Raw genomic sequence first — 13,140 nt, 5'->3', positions numbered from 1 at the left:
TGCATACTGTTGTGAAGTCCCAGCCTGACTATACTGTTTAGGTCCCTGTTGAAATCCTTGTTGAGGCTGATTATAACCCTGATTATTACTCCAGCTGAAATTCGGATGATTTCGGTTGTTAGGATGGTAAGTAGCTGGAGCAGGCTGTTGACCTCTCTGAAAGTTGCTCACAAATTGTGCTGATTCACTAGAAATGGCACACTGATCAGTAGCATGAGTACCAGCACATAATTCGCAAATAGAGATTGGCTGTTGAATTCCTTGGTGAGCCAAAGAATCGACTTTCATCGTGAGAGCCTTAAGTTGAGCTGCTATAGCTGTAGACGTATCAAGATCAAGAATTCCGGCTACCTTCCCTTGAGTAAGTCTTTGAGTAGGGTTCTGATATTCATTAGCAGCCATCATTTCAATGAGATCGTAAGCTTCTTCATAACTCTTTGCCCATAGTGCACCTCCAGAAGCAGCATCAAGCATAGGTCTGGATTGAGGTCCAAGACCATTATAGAAACTGTTTATTTGCATCCAATCCGGCATGCCATGATGGGGACACTTCCTTAGCATCTCCTTATATCGCTCCCAGGCTTCACAGAATGTTTCTCCTGATTGTTGAGAGAATTGAGATAGAGCATTTCGTAAAGCAGCAGTCTTTGCCATGGGGAAGAATTTAGTGAGAAATTTCTGAGCTAGATCTTCCCATGTAGTAATCGAACCAGATGGTAAAGAATGTAACCATCCCTTAGCCTTATCTCTCAGTGAAAATGGGAAAAGCCTTAGCTTTACAGCTTCATCAGAGACGTCATTAAATTTGAAAGTGTCACAGATCTCTATAAAATTTCGTATATGCATATTGGGGTCTTCCGTAGGAGAACCCCCATACTGTACCGAGTTCTGGACCATTTGAATGGTTCCTGGTTTGATTTCAAAGGCCTTGGCTGCGATTGCAGGCCTGACAATGCTTGATTGGATATCATCGATCTTTGGCATAGAGAAATCCTTCAATGCCTTACTGTCTGGTTGTGCTTCAGGTTCTGTCATTGTTTCAGAATCAGAAGAAGAAGATGACGATGAATCAATTGCTTTTCTTTTACGGGTTTGAGAACGTGTTTGCATAAACGCGACCCAAGTACCTGAAAGAAAGAAAAGAAGAAAAGTGAGAAGAGAATAGAATCTTAGTCAGTGAATTTTTAACGCACACTGAAGACAAGTACATAAACTAATTAATTAACACCGAGTCCCCGGCAGCGGCGCCAAAAACTTGTTCGCAAAAATCTACACGCAAGCGCACGTGATCACAAGTAATATATTAAGTTCGATCCCACAGAGACTGGTGAATTAAGAATACGCACCTATGCAACAATGTATGATCAATTATCACTGCTAAGACAATTAACAAGGATTGGTTTCTTTTATACTAAAAACTAAAATTACTAATCAAATTCAGAATAGGAAAACACATGGGATTCTAACTTCATTATCGAATTCATCTAGAATTGAAATTACTGATTAACATGCGACTGTTGATCCTAATCAGACAACACGAAAGTAATACATGCCAACTCTCGTTGCACACATATCATACCAATCAAAATCCACAATTAAGATAGAAATCTCATGGACACCAACAAAGCTCAGACCCTATATCTCTATAGCGGTAGTGTAAGCAAAGAGGTTTAATAACAAGTCGTCTATCGTGATTACACAGGGTGATAAAAATAGTTCAAGTCTATCACAAATTATGTTTCATTCACATAATCCTATGTTTACATGGCATAGTTCTAAATTCAATCATCCACTCTCGCTTCAGAAAGAATTAACAAACAACTTAGAAGTTAGCTACGCTCCTAAGAAGAATAAGTACGGCTCATGCAAAGAAATCAACGTATGTCACAAAATCGAGTAATTAATATTCGCTACTAGACTACATCGATAAATCCATTAGAATCCCATGAAAGCGGTTAGTTCATAATCGAACTAATCGACATCATGGGTTCTAATGAAAGCATGATAAAGAAAAGACAAGAATTAAATAGAATAAAAATGCTTGAATTAATAATAATAAAAATCACACGTTACAGATTTGATGTTCACGATCTTGCTCGAAACTGTCACTTCCTCGCAAAGAACGATCGAATACAACTGATAATGTGCTTGAATAAAACTATGATTACGCTATTGTTCTCTACTCTAAACTACGACTATGAGGCTAGGGTTTTACACACGAGAAATAAAAATGCATTGACTAAGTCAACCGGGCCTCGACCGCTGCGAAAATCCATCAGAAAAGCTGTAAAAATCGGCCCGGGGAGTTTCTGCGGGGCGCCACCGCGCTACACTAGCGCGGGCGCGCTAGTGATGCAGACTGTAGCGCGGGCGCGCTACAGGTTAGCGCGGGCGCGCTACTGTCTGTGATGACAGTCCTGATCCTTTGTTTTCAGCCCGTTCTCGCGTGTATGTCCTTCCTCGCTTCTAGTACCACTTCCGTAGGTGATCACGGTTGCATTTAGCATATGCAACAAGCCCTTTAAACCCCTAGATAGCTCTAGTGGACGAGTGTGTTCTCGTGAGGGTTTGTAGAAGATGTACCCACAAAATCCCAAGTCGTGATGAATCCACAATTCTCTATTCTTGCAAATAATGCACCAAAAACAACCTATAATGATAGAAAATCACTTCATCACCTCAACTCGTGACCTGCACAGAAAAACAATAAAAACACATCAAAAGACACTAAACACTTAAGTACAACCAACCAATTTAAGTGGAAATGAAGGCCTATAAGTGTGTATAAATACCACTTATCAATCATCTACAAATTTTGGTGGTATTCAATTAGTATTTTAAATTATACTAATTCAAAACACTTTAATCAATCATAAGTCTGAACTAATTTCTAAATTTTTGAACTCTAACAATGTAAAACATTTAAATCCATGTCATATTCAAGCTGCAACCATTAATATAATATAATATTTAATATACTAATTACTTCTGATGATGGGAAATTTTTTTTGGAGTTTTATGAATCTATTATTAATTCATTATTTTGTGTAGTTGAGATAATAAAAAATATTATCTATTTTTTTTAAAAGGTTTATGAAAGATAAAAAATAGTAATTATTTTATAATTAAAATTTCTCGGCATCGCATAACGTCGACCCCTCTCCTATGTTGAATAACATAACAAGATACATAAAAGTATATTATCAAATTATTTAATAAAAATATGCTTGCTTATCAAATTTTAAAATTAATATTTATCCATAATGATTAAATATCTCCCTCAAAAGTATATTATTTTGAAAAAGTCTAAACTTCATCATCTCATTAAATTCCACATCATTTTGTTTGGATACTTTTGCGCGACTGTTCAATTTAAGACAGAGAAATGCAATATAATTTTTGATTTTTATCAAATTATTTAATAATTCAATTTTATCGTCTAAAATAATTTTTTACTTTATTACTTATACTCCCAATAATCATTACTTAGAAGAAATTAAATATAAGAATTTCAATTTCATTAAAATTACCTAAAATCTTATTTTTTTTCTCGAATAATAATTTCTTAAATTATAAGAAGTCTAATCTCATATTTCGTTTGCATAATATAATTTTAAAATATACAATTAAATCATACTTAAATTAATTAAAAAATGCATTTTATTATAAAAAGAATTAATATTTATAAATATAAAATTGAATTATTATTTATGTGGTTTTGGTAAAAGTCAGTAAAAACGGAAGTCTGGACTTAGTTGCTGAAGGCATCATCTAGGGACTTATCGGATAATGGGGATTTATCCGAATGATTAAGAATGATTAATCGGATCATTAATCAAAATTAATCAAATATAATTTATATATAATTATTATATTCGATATTTTATAAAATAAAAATTGGATAAATTTATATATCACAAAATTATTTTTTTTATCGTATATATAACAAATGTCATCAACAAATTTGGTAAAAAATAAATTAATATATCATCAACAAATAATATATGTTTTTTTTAAGTTTTCACACAAAAATTTAGATCCTTTTTATTTTTTTATTTTAATTAAATTAATTTTAAATTTTCATAATAAATTTATTTTTTAATCCATTTTTATAATTGACCGGCTTTTCGCCGATTTTTGACCGATTATACCGAATTTTGATAAGTAATCCAATTTTTGATAGATTTATTCATAAAACGATTTTTGATCCGACGCTTAATCGAAAGCACATCCGAACATTTGTTTTACGGTGACCTGTTTCTCTTCATATTTATGCGAAGTAATTTTTCTTTGTACACCCATTAAAAGATATTGCCTAATGTATGTTGATCTGTCCATTTATGAACAATTATTATGTATTCTGTATGAACCTGATTTCCTAGCTTATATACAGAATCACTATGTTGAAGTTAATTTAAAACAAAGAATGAATATAATATATATTTTAGACTTTCACACCTGCTTTGTTAGTGTTATAAATTTGATGGGAACTCTTGATACTTTAATTCAGGTAAAATTAGAGGGTGATATCAACCAAGGGGTGGCGTATTACAAGAAAGCTCTGTACTATAACTGGCATTATGCGGATGCTATGTATAATCTGGGGGTTGCATATGGTGAAATGTTAAAGTTCGACATGGTACGTGACAGGAAATGAAGTCTTTGCCTTTTTTTATACTTTTGCAATGTAAAGCCGAATTTAATTCGTTCTTTAATTTCTTCAATATATTCTTGTTTTTTCTCTCAAATTCTTTTTCTGTATCCAGTGAGCTTATTTTGGGTTTTTTCAAGTCAGATGTTACAATTGTTCTTAACTTCACCTCATCTTCTTAGGCGATTGTGTTCTACGAACTTGCTTTCCACTTTAACCCTCACTGTGCAGAGGCATGCAACAATTTAGGTGTCATATATAAAGACTGTGACAATCTTGATAAAGCTGTCAAATGTTATCAGGTAATTCTTATAATTATAAGCACTTTCTGGATTTATCTTTTCTTTTTTATGGATGCAATAATCTGTGTTGTATGGAACTTTTAATTTGTAGCTGGCATTATCAATGAAACCGAATTTTTCTCAGTCATTGGACAATCTTGGGGTAGTTTTTACTGTTCAGGTCAGTGTTGTAGACTCTTTACATGTATCTTGATTTTTGAATGACCATATATTGGAAAAGTTTTTTTTTTTGCTAAATTATATTGGAAAAGTTGATGATAACAATAATGTTGCTCAGGGTAAAATGGATGCTGCTGCGAGCATGATAGAAAAAGCTATAGTTGCGAACCCAACATATGCAGAAGCATATAATAACTTAGGTATTTATCCTTTCCTTCTCCTCATGAGCATCCTGTAAAGTAGCGTATATGTTGCTTTCATCTAGTTTTTAGCAGGTTCTTTTTATTGATGTTGTAATTGGTGGGACTTGATATATTATTCCATCCTTGGCCTAGCTTTATCACTAATGAAGATGTTGGTTGAGGTATTCTTATGACCTGAGAATATAATGGATTTGAGGTTCTGTTTATGATAACTTGATAATATTATTGAATATTGCAACGTGACAGATTAAGTTTAGTCATCAAACAAAAGTAATCAGGGCTCATTGATTGAGGCTGACTAAGCATTGTTCTCCTTTCGGAGTATGTTTCTACTTTCATGAAATACTGTGATGCAAAACTCAGCTAGAATAGATAACGAGTTTAGTAATACGTATAGATATAGTTGTATTCATTCTGCAACTGTCTTCCAAAGTCTATTGGTGACCCTGTCTTTGCAAATTGTCCTATCCAAACTGTTTCTAATTATTGTTGTTTTTTGAAATTAAACGTTAAAGAGGAATTTTTTATCTAACCTATATAAGGACATTTCTATGTTGGAGTTGAGAAGTAAATTGATTTCTTTTTCTTTATTAAATCCAAAAGGTTTCCTTACTTAACCACAGTCTACTTATATGTGTAAAATCTTCCAAAGTGGGTTTTTGTTGCTTTGCAGTAATAGAACAATCACCTTCCAGAAACGGTTACTTGTGAATATATGATACTTATGTCAGCCAATTTTATTTTTTATTTGGCCATTGCAGGGGTTCTGTACAGAGATGCGGGTGATATAACTTTGGCTATCGAAGCTTATGAGCAGTGCCTAAAGATAGATCCCCGACTCTCGTAATGCAGGACAGGTACTGTTATGTGCTAGTTGCTACTTACATCAGATGTATATATGTCCAAGAATAGGTCGTAAACTTCCTCCTAATGTTCTTCGCGCATAAACTTTGTATATATTCTCTGCACTTTGACATTTGTTATCACTTTACTTTATATCCAATTATCTTATAGTAATTAATCAGCATAAGAATCTATGTTTGCAATGGAGTTTTTGTTTGTTTATTGATGTGGGAATAACCTGTTTTTGAGCTTGTTTACATTTAGATTTATTCATCATATAAAACTAGTTTGTTTTCAGTTTTTTGATAAAGTCTTTATTGTGGTAATTTGAAATAATTGCATGATGTTTTATGTATTCTTAATCTTAATTAAGTTTTGTAAATAGGACTGGGCTGGGCAAGTTATTCTGTCTAAAGGGAGCTGTTTCAGATGCTAGCTGCATATAAGTAGGTGACCATGTGGTTACAAAATAAAGAATATTTGGATAAATTTCTGCTGGCAAAGAAAATTGTATGTAATTTTTAGCTAGCAGTGAAAAAGTTCAACCAGAGGCATTCAACCAGAGGCATTTGACCGAAGGACTCCTCGAATTAAACACAAAATTTATAATTTTATTTCCAAGAATTAGCTATTTACTGTGATTGCATGGATTTTGCAGTCTGCCAAACCCTAATTCGGCATGCAGCAGTAAAGTGGGAAACAATTTTATAGAAGAGCCACTTCACTATTTTATAAATTAATATATTGCTGTACTCATTTTTTTGCCCACCCTGAATTGGTTGGATATAAGGTGTTATTTAGCATGCATCCTTGTGAAGTATGTAGTTCTTTTTTTGGTAATAATAATCAAATCTTGAGCTTCTGTAAATTCTTATCTGAGTTTGTGTTCTTGTTGCAGAGATTGGGGCAGGCGTTTCATGAAGTTATATCAGCAGTATACATCTTGGGAGAATCCTAAAGATCCAGAAAGGCCACTTGTTATTGGATATGTATCTCCAGATTATTTTACTCATTCTGTATCATATTTCATTGAGGCGCCCCTTATTTACCATGACTACGCCAACTACAAGGTGGTTGTTTACTGAGCAGTTGTGAAGGTATTACTTTAAAATTGAGATATTTACTTGAACATTTTGGAACTTGTAAAGTACAACATAGTTGTTGAAATTCTCTTCAGTTTTAAGTTTAAGAAGATTATATATATTTATGATTTCATTTTTCTTTGTTTTTTGTTGAACTCTAGTTAAAACTTGAAGTTAGTGCCCCATATTGAAATTATGATGGTACAGGCTGATGCAAAAACTAATAAATTTCGAGACAGAGTCTTGAGAAAGGGAGGAATCTGGAGAGATATCTATGGAATTGACGAGAAGAAGGTCGCAAGCATGGTTAGAGAAGACAAGGTTGATATCTTGGTAGAATTAACTGGTCACACTGCTAATAATAAGTTGGGAATGATGGCTTGCAAACCTGCACCAGTTCAGGTATGCCAAGGATATACTTCTGTTACTTCTCCTTGGTATATTATTCATCAAATACTGTAATGTCTGTAAATTAATTGGTGTAGCTTATTTGTATTATTTAACAGGTCAGACAACTGATAATAATTCAGTAAATCATCACGCCCACACACCCCCAACCCCCCCCCCCCCCCCCCCCCCCCCTCTTCCCCCCAAGAAAAAAACAGAACAAAAAACCAATCAACGTAAAAGATTGTCTCTTGAGAATGTACTGGTGATCATACAACTTGATTTATATTAAGTCTATTAAATGCATATGATTTGTAGGTCAGATTTGTAAATTATATATTTTATTACGCTTCCCTAATCTCTTAGCATCACGGTAATCTACATTTTTGGTCTATACAAGAAAACCGGTGACAGCTGGTATAGTTTGAGCTAGTTACGCATTTTAATTGACGTTGGTATTTCAGGACATGATCTGATAAGTTTATCATTTCTGTTGCAAAACTTTTTGTTGTGCAGTAATGGTTGTTTGTTGATATTTCGGTCTGGTTTTTTCTGGAAATCTTTCCTTATCTACCTATGGAAAATTCGGATCTCTAGGTCAAATTTTTAGCTGAACTCTTAGCATTTCTTTTGTCCCTATCCTTTTCCTTTCTAGTCAAAGGAAAGGTGTTTCTTTGTAGGGATGAATTTATCATTTTATTTCCATGTTTTTTGAGCAGTCAAATGTACACCAACCTAAAGCGTATGTTTTTGTTGTTCTTCGGAAATGTCAAGTCTATAGTACTTTATTTTTTGAAGCATCTTTATCATCATTTCCAAGAGAAAGATACTTCTCCTTGTTTTTGAACCTAAGCAGAGAATTTAAGCAAGACAATTCAAACTTACTGCTCCTTTAGAATTATATCATGTAGTTTGTCATTTACTCTCTATATTATATTTTCTTACATCCTTTGACTTGCTTTATAGGTGACTTGGATTGGATACCCAAATACAACTGGTTTGCCAACCATTGATTACAGAATATCTGATCCACTAGCCGATCCTCCCAATACAAAACAGATGTAGGTGTTATCTTTGTATTCTTCCAATATCGTGCAATGCGGAAAATGATGAAAATGCTGAAAATTGTTCTCACTTGTCTTAAAAGCGACAGGCATGTGGAAGAGTTGGTCCGGTTACCAGATAGCTTCCTTTGTTATACACCATCTCCTGAAGCTGGACCGCTCACTCAGACTCCTGCTCTTTCTAATGGATTCATCACATTTGGAAGCTTTAACAATCTTGCCAAGGTACAAATCAGGTTGGAATGAATGTTGTTGGTAGTACCAAATTGTTGTTATAATCGAAACTATTCTGGCATTGGATATGTGTCTAATTATAATATATCTTATTCTTTTAGATAACACCCAAAGTATTGCAAGTTTGGGCAAGGATTCTATGCGCAGTTCCAAATTCACGTCTTGTTGTGAAGTGTAAGCCCTTTTGTTGTGATAATGTAAGACAGAGATTTCTTGCCACCTTGGAGCAACTGGGGCTAGAATCACTGCGTGTTGACCTTCTTCCTCTTATTCTCTTTAATCATGATCATATGCAAGCCTACGCTCTTATGGATATCAGGTAAATTTCTTTTAAATAACCCTTGTTAGTTACTGTAGTGCTGTTATTATATGTATAATAATATTATTCAGTTACCCATGATCATTGCATATTAGAGGTTCTTTATGTTACTCCTTTTCACATTTTAGTGTGAATGATTGGTTTAGAACCTGTAAAATATTAGAACAAAGTCCATCCTATCCCTGCCGTTGGAAATTGAAATATAAGACAGGAAGATAATTTTGCTTTGATGCCTATAATATAGAAAGTGAACTTTCTGGATCTAGAGGATCATCAGACAATTAGAGAATCAATCCGGCCCATCTAACATATTAGGATGTGGAGAACTTGTCACATGAGCTACGTTACCCCGGCTCTTTCCTCTTAAGCTGCCATACCTGTCTTGGACACTCAGACACGCTGCTTATAGGTTCATCTGTCTGAAAGTTGGGCACTTATACTCACTAAAAGACCACGAATGTGATAAACCTGTGATTCTACTTAAATGGTACTATCTAATTTACGTATTATTATAAATGTTATGTTGTGGCCCCATTCCTGTTTCAAAAAATAGAACATTGTCTCCTTGTGCCAAATTTTCAGGCTTCCGAGTCTAACACTCATATGTATCGTGTCCGATAGTTCGTACCCAAGTCCGGGAAACATAGCCTATAAATGGAAGCAACCTCGTGATTTGCAGAATTAATCCAATAAATAAATATTTTCTAAGCTTATAGTTTTTTTAATATGAATACTGTATTACAAATTATATATTTGAGAATGTACTGACTGAAGGAAAAAGTGATAAAGCTGATATAATATACCTAATAGGAGAATATATTTATATTCACAAGGTCTTTGCACTGATGGTATTGGTTGTTATATATATGGATCATTTTACGGCAGATTTTTAACATGTTGATTACATTATATGCATTTATCTTGTCTATATTCCTTTTACCTCCCTATTTGAAAAACTGCAACTTTACTTTGTATGTGTTTCTGAGAACCTGTCTATTATTTATGTTGTTTTACAGCTTGGATACTTTTCCATATGCGGGAACTACAACTACCTGTGAATCTTTGTACATGGGAGTTCCGTGTGTCACTATGGGAGGTTCAGTTCATGCCAACAATGTTGGCGTGAGCTTTCTCAAAACAGTCGGTATGGAAGTATATTATACTTGTTTAATATCGACTTCTAATTAGTTCTACAAATGCCTTATGATTGTTTTCAGACTTCATATCGATTTCAGTTCAACCTTGCATATATAATCTGTATTTCGATATCACCACATTTAAAATTAGAGATTTTCCATTTTGTCGTATAAATGGAGCCAAAACTTTTTGAAATCCAAGTTCCTTCACGTAGATATTGAAAAGGACACTGAAACTTTTTACCAGTTTATTGATGCAGTCTAAATTTGGATGAAGAGTTATAATTTAAATCCCGTGTAATTTGTTGCAGGACTGAGGTGCCATTTTTTGTGGCTGGGTTGTACTCTATGTTCATAGGTGTAAAAGATATTAAGCTATCTGGCTGATAATTAATTAATTATTAAACTGTTGGTTCCTTGCGGAGCTTCTAATTTTTGTGGTATAACCTTGTAAATTTTTTATTACTAAAAGAAACACACCTTAAGCTGTAAAAAATTATCAGTTGGGGGGCATTACTATCATATTTTTAGTAGTTTCCTATTAGCTTTGTTCCCCTAAGGCCCCAAGCGGTTATTATGTGACACATAGGATGTGGTTAGGCGATGCTTAAGAGAAGTAAAAAAACGCCTTGAGAACTATAAGTTTAATGAAGTAGTGAATCTCTTTGGTAAAATATCCGCAATTTTCCTGTGGTAATAGTTACTTTAGAAAGACATATATGACTACATTTCTATACATATGTTTCTGCTGTTATAGTCATAGTTTAATGAAGCATGACTGTGCATGCTGGTGCTTCTCAGCATAACTGGAGAGGGATTAAATGAAATCGTATTGGACTTGAATGGCTGTTTGAGAACTTTTTCAATGTTACTTACCATGTTTTCGCTTCTTAAGTACATAGCATGGTCCAAGATAGTTACCATTAATTTATGCATTTAGATCCATGTTTGAAGTCATTATGATTATATGTATGGTGCGTTTCAGGACTAGGACATCTGGTGGCCAGAAGTGAAGATGAGTATGTCGCTCTGGCACTGCAGCTGGCCTCAGATGTTGCGGCTCTCTCAAACCTGAGAATGGGTTTGCGGGATTTAATGGCCAATTCCCCTCTCTGTGACGGAGCTAAATTTTGCAGTGGTTTGGAGTCCGCATATAGGAACATGTGGAGGAGGTATTGCAAAGGTGATGTGCCATCTTTGAAGCGCATGGAGCTTCTGCAGCAGCAGCCGCCTGAGGAACAACTTGTTTCCGAGGGATCTACAGTGGTGGCGTCAGAAGCAACCAAGGTCACAATCTCTAAAGGTATTTCTCCTGAGCCAGTCAGGGCAAACGGATATAATACGGGTCCATCTTTGCGAAAGCCTTCTGCTAGTGAACAAACTGCAATTAGTCTACCGAGCTAAGTGTGGAAATATGGAAAGGATTATAGCTAGTCTTAGATTCATTTTTTTACGGGAAAGGGGGCTGGTAATACTCCAATTCTCCAATTTATTTAGTAGGAATGGAGTTTGGGGTACTGCCAAGTAGTAATATATACATGATTGCATTTGTCATGTTCTTGCATCTCTTTCCCTGAAACATATATGTGGTTTGTAATATAATGTGGTTTACATCTCTGCCTGTTTGGTGATTCCAAAGTTTGTTAATGTATGGCATCGCAAATTATATGCTGCTTTATGAGAAATTTCCAGGTACTATCAACCTACAAAACACTTTCCAAATTATGCTGACACTTTCGAAATTATGCTTTGGTGGTTTATAATTACAGATTCTCTAAATATCATGAAATTATGCTGTGGCTGTTTGTAGTTACAGATTCTCTAAATATCATGATAATTTGTGAGTCCTACGGCTATAATTACAGATTCTTATAATCATATATCTGTACTATAGTTACTTCATAAAGTAGAACTATTTAGTAAAATTTCGTTAAACAATCTGAATCTTCTGTCCATTACAGTTATGAATGTAATTTGAAAATAGGTGCTCAAAGTACCCATTCATGCATGCCAGAATCGCAAAAGAGGTACTGAACTAATTATAAGATAAAAACACTAATTGAACAAGAGACTTAATTCAAAATTCAATAGTCATTCTATGATAAAACATGATGGATTACATCACTTAGTATAATAGTTCAAAATTCAATAATCATCTTCTTTGCTGCTGCAAGAATAAACCTCAAAGACTGCTGCTTTGGTTTTATCAAGCCTAGGCTTTGATACCAAAATGTTAAGTACTGAAAATGGGAATAGAACACACTTTATTACTGAATAAGCTTGGCATATATATAGACTTCTACAAGAACAGAATGAGAAATCCTAGCTCACGTATCCAACGTGATAACTGCAACTCTGGAAAAGCAAAGCACTAAACACGTACTAGAGAAAACTAACAACTAAACACGTTCCTAAAAGGGATTATTCGGACTTCTTCTTTCTTCTTTTCTTTCTTCCACAAATCCTCGGCGCGGAATATTCCGACTCATTTACTACTGCTGCGACAATTAAAAGAACTGTTGCAGCAAGAACAATACAACCTAATATATTCTCAAATAAAAAGTCGCGTTTTTTGTGGAAATAACAGGTAGAGTGGCAATTGCAAGAACATGAATCAGTGCTTGAATTGTTTTCTTCTTCTTCTTCCTCTACTTTGTAGCCGTTTTTCCTAATCTCGCAATCAATGCAGTCTGTACAACTAGTATCACAAGTACAGGTATCTTCCTCGTCTTTGTTGGAATAATCCACACTATGGTCTTT

The 13,140-nt window shown here is 34.4% G+C and overlaps 2 pseudogenes; both read left to right on the top strand.

Annotated features, from left to right (window-relative positions):
* The first annotated feature begins 532 nt into the window (after window positions 1-532).
* Window positions 533-629, top strand: LOC135151803 (small nucleolar RNA R71; annotated as a pseudogene).
* A 3,854-nt stretch (window positions 630-4,483) lies between these two features.
* LOC108211975 (probable UDP-N-acetylglucosamine--peptide N-acetylglucosaminyltransferase SPINDLY) lies at window positions 4,484-11,993 on the top strand (annotated as a pseudogene).
* The last annotated feature ends 1,147 nt before the right edge of the window (window positions 11,994-13,140 follow it).

Source organism: Daucus carota, chromosome 3, assembly GCF_001625215.2.
Source record: "Daucus carota subsp. sativus chromosome 3, DH1 v3.0, whole genome shotgun sequence".
Taxonomy (NCBI): domain Eukaryota; kingdom Viridiplantae; phylum Streptophyta; class Magnoliopsida; order Apiales; family Apiaceae; genus Daucus; species Daucus carota.
Note: the sequence above shows the minus strand (reverse complement) of the source record. Positions and strands in the feature narration are given on the sequence as shown.